This window comes from Choloepus didactylus, chromosome 1 (assembly GCF_015220235.1).
Source record: "Choloepus didactylus isolate mChoDid1 chromosome 1, mChoDid1.pri, whole genome shotgun sequence".
Taxonomy (NCBI): Eukaryota; Metazoa; Chordata; class Mammalia; order Pilosa; family Megalonychidae; genus Choloepus; species Choloepus didactylus.
The window spans coordinates 99,055,185-99,074,034 of record NC_051307.1 but is presented as its reverse complement, the minus strand read 5'-3'; the positions used below and the strand labels follow the sequence as shown (position 1 = coordinate 99,074,034).

The 18,850-nt window shown below is 37.6% G+C and overlaps 1 protein-coding gene across 2 annotated transcripts in view; it reads right to left on the bottom strand.

Annotated features, from left to right (window-relative positions):
- FGF12 (fibroblast growth factor 12) overlaps positions 1-18,850 on the bottom strand; it is a 631,141-nt gene that overhangs the window by 579,798 nt on the left and 32,493 nt on the right. The window lies entirely within an intron of this gene.

The window sequence follows — 18,850 nt, the reverse complement described above, 5'->3', positions numbered from 1 at the left end:
TCGTGTCACTGCTTTCCGATCTTCCGGGTATATACCGAGAAGTGCAATCGCTGGATCGAATGGTAGCTCTATATCTAGTTTTCTAAGGAACTGCCAGACTGACTTCCAGAGTGGCTGAACCATTATACAGTCCCACCAACAATGAATAAGAGTTCCAATTTCTCCACATCCCCTCCAGCATTTGTAGTTTCCTGTTTGTTTCATGGCAGCCATTCTAACCGGTGTTAGATGGTATCTCATTGTGGTCTTAATTTGCATCTCTCTAATAGCTAGTGAAGCTGAACATTTTTTCATGTGTTTCTTGGCCATTTGTATTTCCTCTTCAGAGAACTGTCTTTTCATATCTTTTGCCCATTTTATAATTGGGCTGTCTGTACTATTGTCATTGAGTTGTAGGATTTCTTTGTATATGCAAGATATCAGTCTTTTGTCAGATACATGGTTTCCAAAAATTTTTTCCCATTGAGTTGGCTGCCTCTTTACCTTTTTGAGAAATTCCTTTGAGGTGCAGAAACTTCTAAGCTTGAGGAGTTCCCATTTATCTATTTTCTCTTTTGTTGCTTGTGCTTTGGGTGTAAAGTCTAGGAAGTGGCCTCCTAATACAAGGTCTTGAAGATGTTTTCCTACATTATCTTCTAGGAGTTTTATGGTACTTTCTTTTATATTGAGATCTTTGGTCCATTTTGAGTTAATTTTTGTGTAGGGGGTGAGGTAGGGGTCCTCTTTCATTCTTTTGGATATGGATATCCAACTCTCCCAGCCCCATTTGTTGAAAAGACCATTATGGCTCAGTTCGGTGACTTTGGGGGCCTTATCAAAGATCAGTCGGCCATAGATCTGAGGGTCTATCTCTGAATTCTCAATTCGATTCCATTGATCTATATGTCTATCTTTGTGCCAGTACCATGCTGTTTTGGCAACTGTGGCTTTATAATAAGCTTCAAAGTCAGGGAGTGTAAGTCCTCCCACTTCGTTTTTCTTTTTTAGAGTGTCTTTAGCAATTCGAGGCATCTTCCCTTTCCAAATAAATTTGATAACTAGCTTTTCCAAGTCTGCAAAGTAGGTTGTTGGAATTTTGATTGGGATTGCATTGAATCTGTAGATGAGTTTGGGTAGAATTGACATCTTAATGACATTTAGCCTTCCTATCCATGAACATGGAATATTTTTCCATCTTTTAAGGTCCCCTTCTATTTCTTTTAGTAGAGTTATGTAGTTTTCTTTGTATAGGTCTTTTACATCTTTGGTTAAGTTTATTCCTAGGTACTTGATTTTTTTAGTTGCTATTGAAAATGGTATCTTTTTCTTGAGTGTCTCTTCAGTTTGTTCATTTCTAGCATATAGAAACATTACTGACTTATGTGCATTAATCTTGTATCCCGCTACTTTGCTAAATTTGTTTATTAGCTCTAGTAGGTGTATCGTTGATTTCTCAGGGTTTTCTAGATATAAGATCATATCATCTGCAAACAATGACAGTTTTACTTCTTCTTTTCCAATTTGGATGCCTTTTATTTCTTTGTCTTGCCGGATTGCCCTGGCTAGCACTTCCAGCACAATGTTGAATAACAGTGGTGACAGCGGGCATCCTTGTCTTGTTCCTGATCTTAGAGGGAAGGCTTTCAGTCTCTCACCATTGAGTACTATGCTGGCTGTGGGTTTTTCATATATGCTCTTTATCATGTTGAGGAAGTTTCCTTCAATTCCTACCTTTTGAAGTGTTTTTATCAAAAAGGGATGTTGGATTTTGTCAAATGCTTTTTCAGCATCTATTGAGATGATCAATTGATTTTTCCCTTTCGAGTTTTTAATGCGTTGTAATACATTGATTGTTTTTCTTATGTTGAACCATCTTTGCATGCCTGGAATGAACCCCACTTGGTCATGGTGTATGATTTTTTTAATGTGTCTTTGGATTCGATTTGCAAGTATTTTGTTGAGGATTTTTGCATCTATATTCATTAGGGAGATTGGCCGGTTGTTTTCCTTTTTTGTAGCATCTTTGCCTGGTTTTGGTATTAGATTGATGTTAGCTTCATAAAATGAGTTAGGTAGTGTTCCATTTTTTTAAATGTTTTGAAAGAGTTTGAGTAAGATTGGTGTTAGTTCTTTCTGGAAAGTTTGGTAGAATTCCCCTGTGAAGCCATCTGGCCCTGGGCATTTATTTGTGGGAAGATTTTTGATGACTGATTGGATCTCTTTGCTTGTGATGGGTTGGTTGAGGTCTTCTATTTCTTCTCTGGTCAGTCTAGGTTGTTCATATGTTTCCAGGAAATTGTCCATTTCTTCTACATTATCCAGTTTGTTGCCATACAGTTGTTCATAATATCCTCTTATAATTTTTTTAATTTCTTCAGGATCTGCAGTTATGTCACCTTTTTCATTCATTATTTTGTTTATATGGGTCTTCTCTCTTTTTGATTTTGTCAGTCTAGCTAGGGGCTTGTCAATCTTGTTGATCTTCTCAAAGAACCAACTTTTGGTGATATTTATCCTTTCTATTGTTTTTTTGTTCTCTATGTCATTTATTTCTGCTTTAATCCTTGTTATTTCTTTTCTTGTACTTGGTTTAGGATTGGTTTGCTGTTCATTTTCTAGCTTCTTCAGTTGATCCATTAGTTCTTTGATTTTGGCTCTTTCTTCCTTTTAAATATATGCGTTTAGTGCTATAAATTTCCCCCTTAGCACTGCTTTTGCTGCATCCCATAGGTTTTGGTATGTTGTGGTCTCATTTTCATTCGTCTGTATATATTTAGCAATTTCTCTTGCTATTTCTTCTTTAACCCACTGATTGTTTAGGAGTGTGTTGTTTAACCTCCAGGTATTTGTGAATTTTCTAAGTCTCTGATGGTTATTGACTTCTAATTGTATTCCATTGTGGTCAGAGAATGTGCTTTGAATAATTTCAATCTTTTTAAATTTATTGAGGCTTGTTTTATGTCCCAGCATATGATCTATTCTGGAGAAAGTTCCGTGAGCACTAGAAAAGTATGTGTATCCTGGTGATTTAGGATGTAATGTCCTGTAGATGTCTGTTAAATCTAATTCATTTATCAGATTGTTTAGGTTTTCAATTTCCTTATTGGTCTTCTGTCTGGTTGATCTATCTATAGGAGAGAGTGATGTGTTGAAGTCTCCCACAATTATTGTGGAAACATCAATTGCTTCCTTTAGTTTTGCCAATGTTTCTCTCATGTATTTTGTGGCACCTTGATTGGGTGCATAGACATTTACGATTGTTATTTCTTCTTGCTGAATTGCCCCTTTTATTAGTATGTAGTGGCCTTCTTTGTCTCTCAAAACATCCCTGCATTTGAAGTCTATTTTATCTGAGATTAATATTGCTACACCTGCTTTCTTTTGGCTGTGGCTTGCATGAAATATTTTTTTCCATCCTTTCACTTTCAGTTTCTTTGTGTCCCTGTGTCTAAGATGAGTCTCTTGTATGCAACATATTGATGGTTCATTTTTTTTGATCCATTCTGCGAATCTATATCTTTTAATTGGGGAGTTTAATCCATTTACATTCAACGTTAAAACCGTGAAGGCATTTCTTGAATCGGCCATCTTATCCTTTGGATTATGTTTGCCATATTTTTCCCTCTCTCTATTAATATCCTTTATTGTACCCATACCGAATCTCTTTAGTACTGAACCTTTCTCCAGGTCTCTCTGTCCTGTCTTTGTTTCTCTGTCTGTAGGGCTCCCTTTAGTATCTCCAGTAGGGCAGGTCTCTTGTTAGCAAATTCTCTCAGCATTTCTTTGTCTGTGAAAAATTTAAGCTCTCCCTCAAATTTGAAGGAGAGCTTTGCTGGATAAAGTATTCTTGGCTGGAAATTCCTCTCACTCAGAATTTTAAATATATCGTGCCACTGCCTTCTCACCTCCATGGTGGCTGCTGAGTAGTCACTACTTAGTCTTATGCTGTTTCCTTTGTATGTGGTGAATTGCTTTTCTCTTGCTGCTTTCAGAACTTGCTCCTTCTCTTCTATGTTTGACAGTGTGATCAGTATATGTCTCGGAGTGGGTTTTTTTTGGATTTATTCTATTTGGAGTTCGCTGAGCATTTATGATTTGTGTATTTATGTTGTTTAGAAGATTTGGGAAGTTTTCCCCAACAATTTCTTTGAATACTCTTCCTAGACCTTTACCCTTTTCTTCCCCTTCTGGGACACCAATGAGTCTTATATTCGGACATTTCATATTATCTATCATATCCCTGAGGTCCATTTCGAGTTTTTCAATTTTTTTCCCCATTCTTTCTTTTATGCTTTCATTTTCCATTCTGTCATCTTCCAGGTCACTGATTCGTTGTTCAACTTCCTCTAGTCTTGTACTATGAGTGTCCAGAATCTTTTTAATTTGGTCAACAGTTTCTTTAATTTCCATAAGATCATCCATTTTTTTATTTAGTCTTGCAATGTCTTCTTTATGCTCTTCTAGGGTCTTCTTGATTTCCTTCATATCCCGTACTATGGTCTCATTGTTCATCTTTAGTTCTTTGAGTAGCTGCTCTAGGTGCTGTGTCTCTTCTGGTCTTTTGATTTGGGTGCTTGGGCTTGGGTTATCCATATCGTCTGGTTTTTTCATATGCTTTATAATTTTCTGTTGTTTTTGGCCTCGTGGCATTTGCTGAACTTTATAGGGTTCTTTTAGGGTTTGTAGACCAGTTGAAGTCCTTATCTCTAATTTATCAGATCTACAGCTTCGTGGAGTACACTTTCTCTAACTAACCAGCAGGTGGCGTCCACGAGCCACCTGTTCTCCACAAGCCAGATCTCCCCTGCTTAGCCTTTTTGGTGAGTGGGGGAGTGAGTCTTGTGGGGCCCAATTGGTGTACCAAGCTTGCATGTGTAGTTGGTGTTGCCTGCCCTGTATGTGGGGCGTTTTTCTGGGCAGTCGGGGAGGGGGGGTGGCCCTAACAATCAAATCTCCCTGATGATCCTAGAGTTTTAAAGCTGCTGCAATAGTCTAATCCTTCAGTTCAGTCCTGCCACAGTTTGTCTCTGCCACTGACCCACAAGTCTTTGGTATTGGCGTATGGCTCCTGAGACTTGCAAGTGGGCCCCTCTTCCAGGCTGTGCACCCCGGGTCCTCTGTTGAGGGATGACTGTGGTATGTCACAGGTGAGTGCCGTCCCCCCAGGGCACATACATCAAATTTTAATACCGCTAAGAAATAACCTTTGCTCCTGTGCAATTAGAACAAAACCAATATAGGCTGGCTGTGAAATGGAAGGGATAAAGATTTTAAGAAATAAATAAAACAATAGCTCTCAATAAACAGTAAAATAAATATAAAGAAAAATGATGTCGTGTCATTTTATAATACATTTCCATTCCATAAGCCATTAAGGGTGCTGCCTTGAGTTCTACATCTGTTTTCTGCTCCATTTTATTTGGCTTTGCTTAATTTAAAAATTTATTTTCACTCTATGAATTTTCTCTAGAAAGCAGCAAAGAGCTTATTTTGCTATCATTTTCAAATTCACTAAAAATATAGGTGGGTGCTCATTTGTAGTCAGAATATTTCAAGGTCTTACAAGCCTTCCTCCTAGCAATTGTATAAATCATTTCTTCAGAAGTAAGTTGAAACATAAATACAAGTGTTTTGACTCTTCTTTTAGCAATCTAAAAAATATTCTCAAAAAAGTACTGTTATGAAGCATGGAGCACACTCATTCTCCCAGAGTCTCTGAACCATAGTCTAGGTTTTGGACACAGGATTGCAATTGTTGAGTAAGAAGATAAGCTTTTAGAACTGGAAACTGCCTTGGAGGTCTTCTGGCCCAAGTCTTTGTTTACACCTGAGAAAACTAAGGGAAAGAGGTTTGCCCAAGGTGGGTATTCAGTGCAAACATCCTGATATTCTAGAATATAGTAACCTGTGGCAAAACTCTGCAATAAATTTTCTTCAGCCTCGCTGATACTGTAATTTTATCTAATACTCAGTCAAAACAACAGATATTTAGAGTGTGCCAACAATATAATTGACTCTGCATTAGTAGGTTGGAGATAGAAGGAGAGAGAGAGATGAATGAAATATCATGATACAGTTTTCATCCAAAATAAGTTTATTACATAGATAGGGAAGTGAAAAAAAGTACATGATTCGACATCATATGACTCACAATGTCATGGAATATCATTCATTCATTGATGAGATATTGACGGTGTACCTACTTGGTGTCAGGCACTGTGCTAAGTGCTGGGATTTAAATAATGACTTTTTGAGGAATTCCCAACCCAGTAGTGGAGACAAAAATGTAAACAATTACAGTAAATGCTATAATAGAGGAAACACAATGGCATGGAAGAGAGAAAAGCTTTCTGGAAAGGTCACAGAGGGCTTCAAAGATGAGAACCCACCTGAACAGTGTTTTAAAGGATGAGTAGGTGTTTACTGTGCAAAGAGATAGGGAGAAGGCATCCCTGATACAGAGAACAGCACAGATAAAGACACAGAGGAGTGAGAGAGCATAATACATCTGTAGAATTGCAAGTGTGGCAAGGACGAATGGAGGCGGGTGGTAGAATATGAGACTACAGAGTCAGTAGAAGTTAGATCCTGACATATTTATAACACTATGTTGTTAGGGTTTTATCCTGAAGGCAATGAAAAGTTGAGGAAGGATTGAAAAAGGACATGGTCAGATACGTATAATGAAAAGGTAAAAAATTCCATCGTTGTACTTCTAAAAATGTAATCTAAGGATATAAAAATGGATACATGCATATATTTAGCTTCAATTATTAGTGTGATAATTGTAATAGCAAGAAACTAGAAACACCTAAACATCTAATAATGGGAATCCAGTTTAATAAATTCTGGCACATTCTTATAATGGATGAATGGATCAAGATAGCAGATTACACACATATCAAAAATTCCCTCTTCCACCCTGATTTCAGAAATAACTTATAACATATATAACAAAATTAAATGACAAAGTCACATCTGTATCATTGAAAACAGCATAATCTAAACTAAGAAAGAAAAACGTCTACATGGCAGAAACAGAGAAGCAAGCCACAACAATTGAAACAGAACAGTCTCTTCAACAAATAGTGCTGGAAGAACTGGGTATCCATATCCGAAAGAATGGAAGAGGATCTCTATATCATACCTTATTAAAAAAATTAACTGAAAATGAATCAAAGATCTAAACATAAGAGCCAGGACCATAAAACTCCCAGAAGAAAATGTAGGTAAATACCTTCAGGATCTTGTGGTATGCAGTGGTTTCTTAGACTTTATACCCAAAGTACAAGCAATGAAAGGAAAAATAGATAAATGGAACCTCCTCAAAATTAAAAACTTCTGTGCATCAAAGGACTTTGTCAAGAAGTTGAAAAGGCAACCTACTCAATGGGAGAAAACATTTGGAAACAGCATACCCAATGGGGGTTCAATATCCAGGATATATAAAGAAATCCTACAACTCAACAATAAAAAGATAACCCAATTTTTTAAAAAATGGGCAAAAGACTCGAATAGACATTTTTCCAGAGAGAAAATACAAATAGCTAAAAAGCACATGCAGAGATGCTCAACATTACTAGGTATTAGGGAAATGTAAATCTAAACCACAATGAGATATCATTTTACACCTACTAGAATGGCCACCATTAAAAATATAGAAAACTACAAGCGTTGGAGAGGATGTGGAGAAATAGGAACACTCATTGACTGCTAGTGGGTATGTAAAATGGTGCAGCCACTGTGGAAGACAGTTTGGCGGTTCCTCAGGAAGCTAGGTATACAATTGCCATATGATCTGGAAATCCTGCTACTAGACATATACCCAGAAGAGCTGAAAGCAGGGACATGAACAGACATTTGTGCACTGATATTCATAGTGGCATTATTCACAATTGCCAAAAGATGGCAATCTAAAGTGTCCATCAATTGATGAATGGATGAACAAAATATGGTGTATACATATGATGGAATATTATTCAGCTGTAAAAAGGAATGAAGTCCTGATGCATGTGACAACATGGATGAACCTTGAAGACATTATGCTGAGTGAATAAGTCAGACACAAAAGGACAAATATTATATGATCTCACTAATATGATCTAATTACAATGAGCAAACTCATAGAACTAAAATATAGAATATAGATTACCAGGAGACAGAATGAGGGTAGAGAATGGGAGCTGATGCTTAATTTGTGCAGAATTTTAAATTAAGTTGATTGTAAATGTTTGGAAATGGATAGAGGTGATGGTAGTACATTATCATGAGTATAATTAACACTGCTGAATTATTTCTGTGATTGTGGTTGAAAGGGGAAGTTTAGAGTCATGTATGTCACTAAAAGGAAAGCTAGAAGCTGAAACATGGGACTGTATAACACAGTGTACCCTGTTGTGGACTATGACTGTGGCTAATAGTACAAGTACAAGAATGTTCTTTCATGAACTAGAACAAATGTACATCACTATTACAAGGTGTTAACAATACGGTGGTTTATGGGAAAATATACCTAATTCAAACTATGGACTACAGCTAACAGTAATGTTTTAATATTCTGCCCTTGGTTATAAGAAAGGCACCACAACAATGCTAAGTGTCAAAAACAAGGGGGTATATGGAGCATGGGGCTTTTCTTTTTGGAGTAAAGAAAATGTTCTAAAATTGATTGTAGTGATGAATACACAACGGTGTGAATATAGTGCAGGCCATGGATTGTGCACTTTGGATGGATTGAATGGTATGTGAATATATCACAATAAAACTGCTTTAAAAATATCTCAATAGATGAGCAAAACAGTATATGAATTAAAGTGGAATTTAACATTGGTGATTTGGATGCTATGTAATCAAAAATGCAAAATGTGAAAAACATATAAATACATATATTTAATAGGTATTACCAAAATTGATAGTAGAGAGAATGGAAAATAAGCTATATTATAACTGACAGACTTCAGCAGCCCCTAACATGTGGTCTAGAGAACCCTGGGGGCACCCAAAACCTTTCCAGAGAATCTACAAAGTCAGAACTATTTCTGCAATATGAAGGTGTTCTTTGCCATTTTTCTTTATCATTACCTTATAATTGTACACTGAAGTTTTCCAGAGGGTATATGACATGTGATGACATTTTATAATAAATTGTGTGAACATTTGGAAGATCTGCTTAACTCAGTGACCCAATATTTTCCAAATGATTAATGCATGATGTTAAAAATAATACATGGGAAAAGATCCATTCAAAGTACAAGGTATACCAATGGATTTTAATGTAAAAGTATGAAAAGTTAATTGATAGGTTTTAAATTCCCTATTGCAATTAATCTTCAAGAAGCCATCACTTGTTGAGTTTTGATGAAGTAACAAAGAAGAATATCCATAGCTATTTGAAAAGGCTATCTAAACATTCTTTTTTCCAACTATATATGAGTGAGGCTGGATTTTTTTTACATACTTCGACCAAAGCAATACACGGCCACAGACTGAATGCAGAAGCAGACGAGAATCCAGCTGCCTTCTATCAAGCCAGACATTAAAAGAGATTTACAAAAAATGTAAAACAATGACATTCTTCTCACTAATATTTTTGTTTTCAAAAATACATTTGTTTCTCATAAAATATGTTGCTTACATTAACAGGGATAATTTACTTTTAAATTAATGAAATATTTTCAAATTTCTCAACTTTATTTCTAGTAAGATAAATATCAGTAGGTACGACTCAAATAAATGAAAGCTCAGTGGAATCCCCAATAATTTTGAAGTATGTAGATCTCCTGAGACCAAAATTTTGAGAACTGTTGACAAATAATCATTAAAAACAATGTTGTTTTAATATTAATAGCAATGTCTTAAAAAGCAAATTATAGTGTATAATCCTGATTTTTGTAAATATTGATATACATATTGAATATGTCTGCATTGATTATATGATACTTATTAGCCATTAGGTGATAACTTCCTCTTTGGCTTCATTTCAATTTTCCAAATTTTCTATAGTATACTTATTTAATAAATATTATTTTAAGAAATACTATGTTGGCACTGGGCTATTAATAGTGAACAAAAATGACACACGCCTTCACATGGACCTCAAAGTCTAGTGAGGAGTCAAAAATAAATCAAATACATTCAATATTTAAATATAAGGTCATGTATTTTGATGTGCATTATGAAGGAATAGCTAGGAGGTGGACAGAGCTTACTTTAGGAATATAGAGAAGACAGACACATGGATGCTAGATCTCACTCTGGTGGAATGGGAAGAATTTATTGAATAAGCCTCAAAAGAAAGCAGAAAGCATGCATCAAACATACAAAGTAGCAGAAATGAATAAAATTCCAAAAAAAGTTCCACACGTGCTAAAGAGAGGAAGGTTTACTTAGAGACGGTGGGATTAATTAGGGACGGCATTTAAAGGAGGTGACTTTCAGCCTATGTCTGGAGGATAATGGAAAAGGTTATCTCTCAAACACAAAGGTTTACATAAGGATTGATTTCCATGAATACATGAATCAGAAATGCAGGAATCCACCGCATGGGTTTCAATATCTAATAACAATTATATCTTCACTTTTTATCAAGTCTTCTATTATTTTTGGAGAATGGAAGGTAGGCAGGGTTATGTAGATTCATTAAATAATATGCAGTAACAAAAGTAGTTTAGAAGGAATTCTGTTCAAAAGCAAACTGTGAATTTTTCCTGGCATTTCATCCCCTCCTTTGGTATTTAGGTATGCTATTTAAAAATCAGCAGTTTTAAAAATTATAAACAAATACTGCATTTCTAACAATATTGCATGAAATGCTTGTAAATGTTCATTTATTTTTAAACAAGATAATAGCAGATGATCTAAAAGAGCCTAATTTAGGGACAAAGCCATGACCTATTTAGCTAGTCCCTCATAGATACGTCTGCAATAGGAAGTTTATGTGTAGTGTAAGTGGCTGTAGCATATATAAGGCTCTGGTTCACCCATCCATTAGCTGCCACATTCTGTGGTTAACCTCAGGCCAACAGCATCAGCCAAGAGTCCCAGCATACTTTGCTGAAATAGCAAATTGCCTAGTAGATGATCTAACACATAGCATAATACCTCAGAATTTATCTACATTCAGATCGGCCTTTCTAAAAATAATGTAAGTACAGTAAATGGACTTGTATTCCTGGGCAGAGGTTTATTGATCATGCAGTATTTGAATCACAAACTGTTAAAGAACTGAATAAATGTTTATTGAATCCTACCTTCAAGGATTCTGCAGTCTTATACACCACTGAATATGGTTAAAATGTTATTGGCGCTATCATGGAGGTATATACATAGATCAGTGGTGGCAAAAATGATAGCATAATCTGATTCTCCTTGAGACTCAAGGAAAGGCACCACACAGGTGATGGAGGTTGAGTTCTGGAAGATGAGTAGGTGACTGCAGTTGGAGGAGGATGGCTGAAACAGGACGGCAACCTGGGCTGAGGGAACAGTGTCAAACATACGACATTCGGTTTCATTGGGTTGTAGATGGTTCTGTCAGATAGTGCACCATCTAAGTCTATTTCATGGGCTTTTACCCCAGTCCTAGCATGAAAAGTGGAATATCCTGAGTATGAAAATAGGTTTTGAACAAATAAAGGAAGTGCAGGAAAGAGAGAGGGCTGTTGACGAAGGCAAAGACCAGATTATGAGTGGTTTTGTACATTGAGTAAAGGAATTTATATTATCTAAAGGGCTTCCAAGATGACACTAGGAAAACATTAAAGGAGAGTGATGTTCTTATTTTTGTGTTTTAGAAAAAGCTCTCTGGTTTAAAGTAGAAGATGTGCTAGAAGAGACAGAAGTGGAGATCAGGAGACCAAGTGAACTATTGAAACTCCTTAGAGATCACATGACCCACTCGCCGTATCTTCTGGATTAAGAAAACATTATCCGTAGCAACCAAGTATTAAAGACAAAAAGTTAGGGAACTTTCAATGGAAATTCCACGGATTGCTTATGTTCTCTAACCACTATCCTCCCAGTAGTCAAAAGTTAGCCCAATTTGCCATGAGAAGGACAGGACAATTGGGCAGAAATGCTCATTACTACCTGCCAGCTGTGTGTCTTTGGGCCAGCTGGATGATTTCAGCCCTTTCTTCCACTGTAAGATGGATACAGAATGTCCTCCCTGATAACTCACATGCTTTCTATAAATATCACATGAGATGATGAATGGAAATATTCCTCTAGTTAGCTGAGAATCTGATGGCTGTTGTGAAATGAAGGCATGCAGCAAGGCATCGTGGGCTTCTTGACTAGCAGAAAGAAATAAAATTCTAAGATTATTTAAGAAATCTGAAACCAACCAAGCCCATGCTCAGTGCTAAAATCATGTGATTTAAATCTAAGTTTGAAAGAATAAATAATTGTTGATTCTAAACTTGACAAAAATAAAACTATCAATCCTTAGACCGCTGTAGCTAAGAGCTCATGTAGTCAAATTCCTTCATTTTACCAATGAAGAAACTAAGGGAGACAATTTGACTTAGTCAACATTATAGCAAGTTAATGGCCAAGCCAGGGCTAGAACTAAGCTCTCTTGATTTCTAGGCCATGAGTCTTCTACAAAAAACTGCACAAGTATGACAATGACAGGTTATAATCTGGAGATCTTCTTTGCTCCATAGAGTCCTACAGCTGTGAGAAGGGTCTAAGATTGTATGGGAGGAGGTGATAAACAGAGACAACCCCTCCAACACACACTGCCCAATTTCTTCAAGGGTAATTCTGGATTTTTTTATAAAGGTATTTTTAAATAAGGTTATGCTGCTGTCAATCAAACAACCAAAAAATCATTATAGTATCAGAGTTCTTTTTTTAAAAAGGTTGGTATGAACAAACCTGAAAATTCCAAGCCAGTGAATACATATTAAAATTATCACTCTAAGCTGATACCCAAGCACTCATCTTTATTTACCTCAAATTCCTGCATGCATATTGTCAGGCAGCTTGGAAAGATACATAAAGCTTTTATCCATGACTAATCATCACATTTTACCACTGCAAGCACAAGGGGACAGATCAGTGAGAAGGCACAGTTATTTACCAAACTGTCGAAGTGATAACACAAACAGGCTTCTTCAAAAGAAATAGAGCATGGGAGGACAAGTCTGTGTGGGCTTCTTTTTGTCCCCTTTATTAAACAATTCACTTACATTTCCATAAATTTTTCAGTAGTTGAGTTTCTCTGCTCTCATCAAGGCTATAGAAATATGCAGCCTAGGTACAAAGATGAGGTTTTGAGCCCTTGACAATAATGAGAACAGTTGGAAGTTTTCCACTGCAAGGAATAAGGGCTAGCCTTGATCCATTGAGTTTCCTCACCTTATCTTCCCTGCTCAACTCAATTCCAGTGCACATTTCATGAGCTCCTTTTATCTGCCAGACTCTGTGCAAGGCATGCTAGGAGATATAGAAAAAAATAGGGCATAGACTCGCAAGCAATATAAAAGGCAATGAGAGGCATCGTAAGAGAAGCCCAGGTAGTGCTGCAAGGGCTTAGAGGAATGAGCAATCATGTCAAGGTGAAGGCTCTGGCTGGGAGAAGGTGGTGTGTGAGCCAGGCCTTGATAGGAAATTGGGGGTTAGAAAGGTAGTATGTGCCCACAAAATGAACAAATCTGTGTGAACCACCTCCCTGGGCCTTGTGAGCAGGAGGTGCTGTAAGCACTGGGTTATTATTCTCTGCAGGTAAATATGCCAGTGCCAACACATTGCCCTGGGAATGCCCAGAAAGGGAAAACCACAAAGAGGCCTGGAGTGTTAGCAAGAGAAATGCAAAGGATGTGATGATATAGAAACGCATTTCCTCAGTATTACAATAGACCATCTTCTTTCACGAACCCTGCATGCACAGGCCTTTCCAAATCACCCAGTCCTTGAATCCAACTCATTCAAATGTCAATGCTGGGCATTTTATAACTAGACTGACTCACTAAGTTATCAGTCCTATATGCAACTTTGCAGCTCAAGGGTTCCCATTCACACTGAAAGTTTTTCATACCCTCTCTCATTTAATCCCTGGAACAACCCATGTGTTAGTTATCATCCTCACAACGAATTATAACATTACAGAAACTCTGATCAGTTGCTTTGCAGTTGGCCAAAACCATGAATTGAAAGTACAGATGTCAAAGTCTGGCTATTGTAATTCACAGAAGAAGACGCATGCCACCCAGAGTCCCAGCTCTTAAGATGCACCTTTAGAAACTACACAATCCGTACGGAATTTCATTATTCATTGGTGGACACATACTATGTCCAATAAATTATATAAAAACAGAAAATATAAATAATGACTATGAGTAGCATTTCAGAAAAAAAATCTTGAGCTGGAAACTTGGCATGAGACCCCACTTGACTCCCTGCCCTACTCTGTGATGAAAAGACAGTCACTGGCCTCTTTGAGCATCTTTTTCTTCAAACTTCACATTGAGAGGTGACAGGAGATTTCATGACCCGTTAATTCCTTTCCACTGCTAAAAATTGTAATGATCATAGTACTAAAAAATAGAGTTAAATGAATAAAAGTCTCTGTCAAATGAGTATTACCAGGTCTGGATGTCCTCAGAGATGCAAATTTCTCATTCAAGGAAAGAATATAACCTATCACTCAGCCTTAGTTGAGGACAAGACACTGATGGAGACATGCTCCTTCCTGAACAAGAAAATGGAGTCTAAAGAAGAGGTGAACTGTGATGAGTCCCAGTCTCACACACAGATACAGAGAGTAGGAGCCCAGTGGAGTATGCAGTTATTGTCACAGCAAGGGAGTAGAGAACTGTAGATCAGGGTCTTTGTAAAAACATCGTATCTGTCTTAAGCTTTGCAGCCTCCCCATGTTTTTATTCCTTTTATCACCATCTATCTTCCAGTGTGATCACTAGTTTTATCTTCAGAATGGACAGGGTACTTACACTTGTTATTAGAGACATAAAGGAAAAGGGGAATTGCAGAAACCAGTATCACCCTGTAGCCAGTCCAAGGACTAGAGTAAGTGGTAGGGGAACATCAGTTGAGCAACTGAAGCCTGAAGACACAATGAAATGGGAGCCCTGAGCTGGGTCTGGGAATGTCAGTTACGTGAATGAGCATGGGGGTGTACAGCTCATATTAAGTTGGTCAATCTGTCCTTCAAACTGAGCAAGGAAAAACATCATTTTTTTAAATAAAAAGTTTAAAAAAGTGAGAACATTTAGGAAACCCAAGTGTAAGGCTGTCTATATAGTGACATGAATGATGAAACCAAGAATACTTACATTCTTTCTTTTATAAAGTGATCAAATAATTTGTTATTGAAATCTGACATTTTTGAGAGTACAATCATGATGCTATTAATCATTACCCCAGAATAATAAACAGGGACATACAATCTCTACCCATAAAGCCTTTACTAATTATTGACCATTTTACCTTATTCATGTTGACAGTTCTAAGGAGGGGACAAAATAGGGGTTTTAATGCCCATTTTATAGATGAGGAATATGATCCTCAGAGAGAGAAAACGTCTTGCCCAAAACATACAGATAGTTAGCTTAAAACATTTGAAAAATAATGCTCTTATAAAATACACATACACATATGAATGATTAAAAAGCAAATTCAGAATCAAAACATCGTATGTGCATATATGAATAGGTTATTGAGATGTCTGAAAATCAACCTTTCCCAAAGGTGCTTCACAAGGCACATAAGAATGGCTGAGCAGAGCATCGAGAACAACTTAGGTCTCTACGGTGTGGTTTGCCATTTGCATCAGTAGTGAAGACTTTGTGAGAATCACGTGTGTTCATACTCCTCTGATAGGGCTCTAAACTGAAGACAAACCTCAGGGGGTCAGGATCATTCAAGCTGTCCTATCCTGGGTAATGCCTGACTGAAGAGGTTACTCTTTGACAAATCCTATCAGTAAGGAGAATGAGGGCACATCTGTGATCCCTCTGAAACATACACAAGACCAGAAGGCCACGTGAGTTTCTTAACAGTTCAAAAAAGCATAAATCAGTTCATCTTCCCCTTTCGTGATAAGTGCTGGGAATTTTCTATTGGGGGAGCCCCTGGCCTAGCTCACATCACTGCAAAGGATAATTATGATTATATTAACAAACACAAGACTCCCTAGACAGAGCAGGAGAACTTAAGAGAAAGAGGTACAGCATTTTAGAAGACTATAGTTGAAAGACAACTAATGACCACCTAGACTGCTTCTTATGCTGGTGGCCATCATTTGTTTTTACGTATCTCTCTCCCCCATTGTGAGTTTTTTGAAGTCAGAGACTATTCCCCTCTCGGCTTTTGTACCCTCATCACCTACATTTACTGATTGTTTCTTTCTTTCTTTTTTTAGAGAAGTGGTTTACACAAAATCCATGCATAAAATACAGGGCTCCCCTATACCACCCTAACTATTAACACCTTGCATTAGCGTGGTACATTTGTTAAAACTGATGACAGCACATTTTTATAATTGTACAATTAACTATAGTCCATGGTTTACCTTAGGGTTCACTGTTTGGTGCTGTAATGTACCATGTATTTCTTTTATATTTTAATTCTAGTAGCATATATACAACCTAAAATTTCTGCTTTTAACCACCTTCAAATATATAATTCAGTACTGTTAATTACATTCTCACTGTTATGCTACCACCACCACCATCCGTTACCAAAACTTTTCCATCGTCTCAAATAGAAGAAACTAAGAATTAACTCCCGATTCCCTACCCCCACCCTGTCCCCTGGTAACCTATATTCTAGATTCTGACTCTATAAGTTGCTTATTCTAATTATTTCTATCATTGAAATCATACAATATTTGTCCTTTTCTGTCTGGCTTATTTCATTCAACATGTTTTCAAGGTTCATCCATGTCACTGCATGTGTCAGAACTTCATTCCTTTTTATGGCTGAGTAATATTCCATTGTAAGTATATACCACACTTAGTTTATCCATTCATCAGTTGATGGACACTTGGGCTGCTTTCATCTCTTGGCTAATGATTATTTCTTAAATGACTCAAATTCATTTGTGTCCCCATGTCTTAACCACAAAACATTCTCTCCCTTTTCTCAACTTTCTCAGTTTCTCTCTTAGATCATTTGCCAATTTCTTCTTGTGTTTTTTTGCATATCTTAAACCTCTCCTTCCCCCATGCAGTATATATTTGCAAAATTCACAACTAATTCATATCTAAAGCTTCCCCAAAGCCCACCACATTTACTTGCATTTAGTAAGGTTTTCTCCATAAATACTTATGAAATATATGAAAACAAGATCAGTGCCATGGAATGACAAAGAAGCCAGGGCCTTCCTGAAAGCCAGCCCAGGCCCACCTTACCTTATATCCACTATCGTGGGACCATTAACATCCCTTTATGAGAGTCATGGTGAGCTTGGAATGCACTCTGGAGCAGTGGTTCTCAGCCTTGAGTGGGCATCAGAATCACCTGGAAGGCCTGCTGAAACAGAGTGCCAGTCCCCACTCCAGTGTTTCTGATTCAGGGGGCTTGGATAGGGGCTGAAAATTTATATTTTTAACAAGTTCTCAGGTGAGATTAATGCTGCAGGATTGGAGACCTCACTTTTGAGAATCACTGCCCTAGATCCCAACTTTCAAGAATAGTAAGTATTTTAAGTAAGAATGAAATAATAAATAGGTACATAAAAAGCTTCCTGGTGGAATAAGGGATGGAAGTTAAAACTCAAGTAGATAATATGAGCAGCTTCGTAAGGATGCAGTATGAGATGTTCAAAGTGGGGTGTGGGAAGATAAGCAAAACATTGGGACTTGAAATTAAGCAGCTCCATCCTCAGATCATGAAGAGATTAGGGTTCACCTTCTCTTACAAGGAGGCCCCATCTGCCATTCTCCCCCAATCCCCCAAGATCAGAACCAAAGGCCAAAAGTCTTATTATTCTAAAGCTTCTAAACCTTTGTGGCTTCTTTGTGTGGCTTCTTGATACAGCTGTGCAATATTGTGGGGTCCTGCTGAACAGGCAGATTTGGAGCCTGAAGAGTTACATTTCATAAAGGAGGGGGCAGGAGAGAGTAATTCTTCCTGAGCTGGAAGAGCATAAAATACTCTCTCCCATTCCTTTTGCCACCAGGTGCATGCATGCTAGTAAAACATATTTTGAAATAGCAAAAACAAACCTTTTCTCTGACTCCTGTATTGGCACAGATTTCTACACCGTAGGCATCTTCCTTCACTAGAAAAAAATAGCTTATTCCACGTTCCCTGTTCCTGCAATGCTACAAAAGCAGTTTTTAAAGGGCAGGAACAGAGATATAGCAGGGACAAGGGAAGGATTTTGCTGGACCTTCTGCAAAATCTGAAAGTAAGCATCACTGCTCCAAACTTTCCTCTGAACAAAGAATTGGAGGGAGTGAGAGTTAGAAGATTCAAGCCACATCCAGGTGCAAAACAAGACTAACAGGAGGGTGACCGCTGTAGAAGAAGGTGGTGCAAAGGAGGTAAGAGCCTGTGTCCGGGGTCCAGGGTGAGGAGGTCAAATGGACCCAGGCAGGAAGGCAGGATGTGGAGGCCTTTGGTTGGGAGGTGGTGTTAGGAAGGGGAAAAAAAGAAGAGTTATTTACTGCAGGGGTCATTTGGGTCATTACATGGTGAGAGTCAAGGAGGTCCAGACTGTGAAGTGAGGTCTGGTACAAACAGAAGAAAACACTCAGCCACGGAAAGGAAACCCAAAAAGGGGATGCAAGAGGCATCAGGGCAGCCCATCCAGGCTGGCTCTGGTGCACAGTATGACAGTGGTCTAGGAGTTTCTTTTCAACACAGCTTCCACATCCAAAAATGAATAAGTTCTACCATTTTT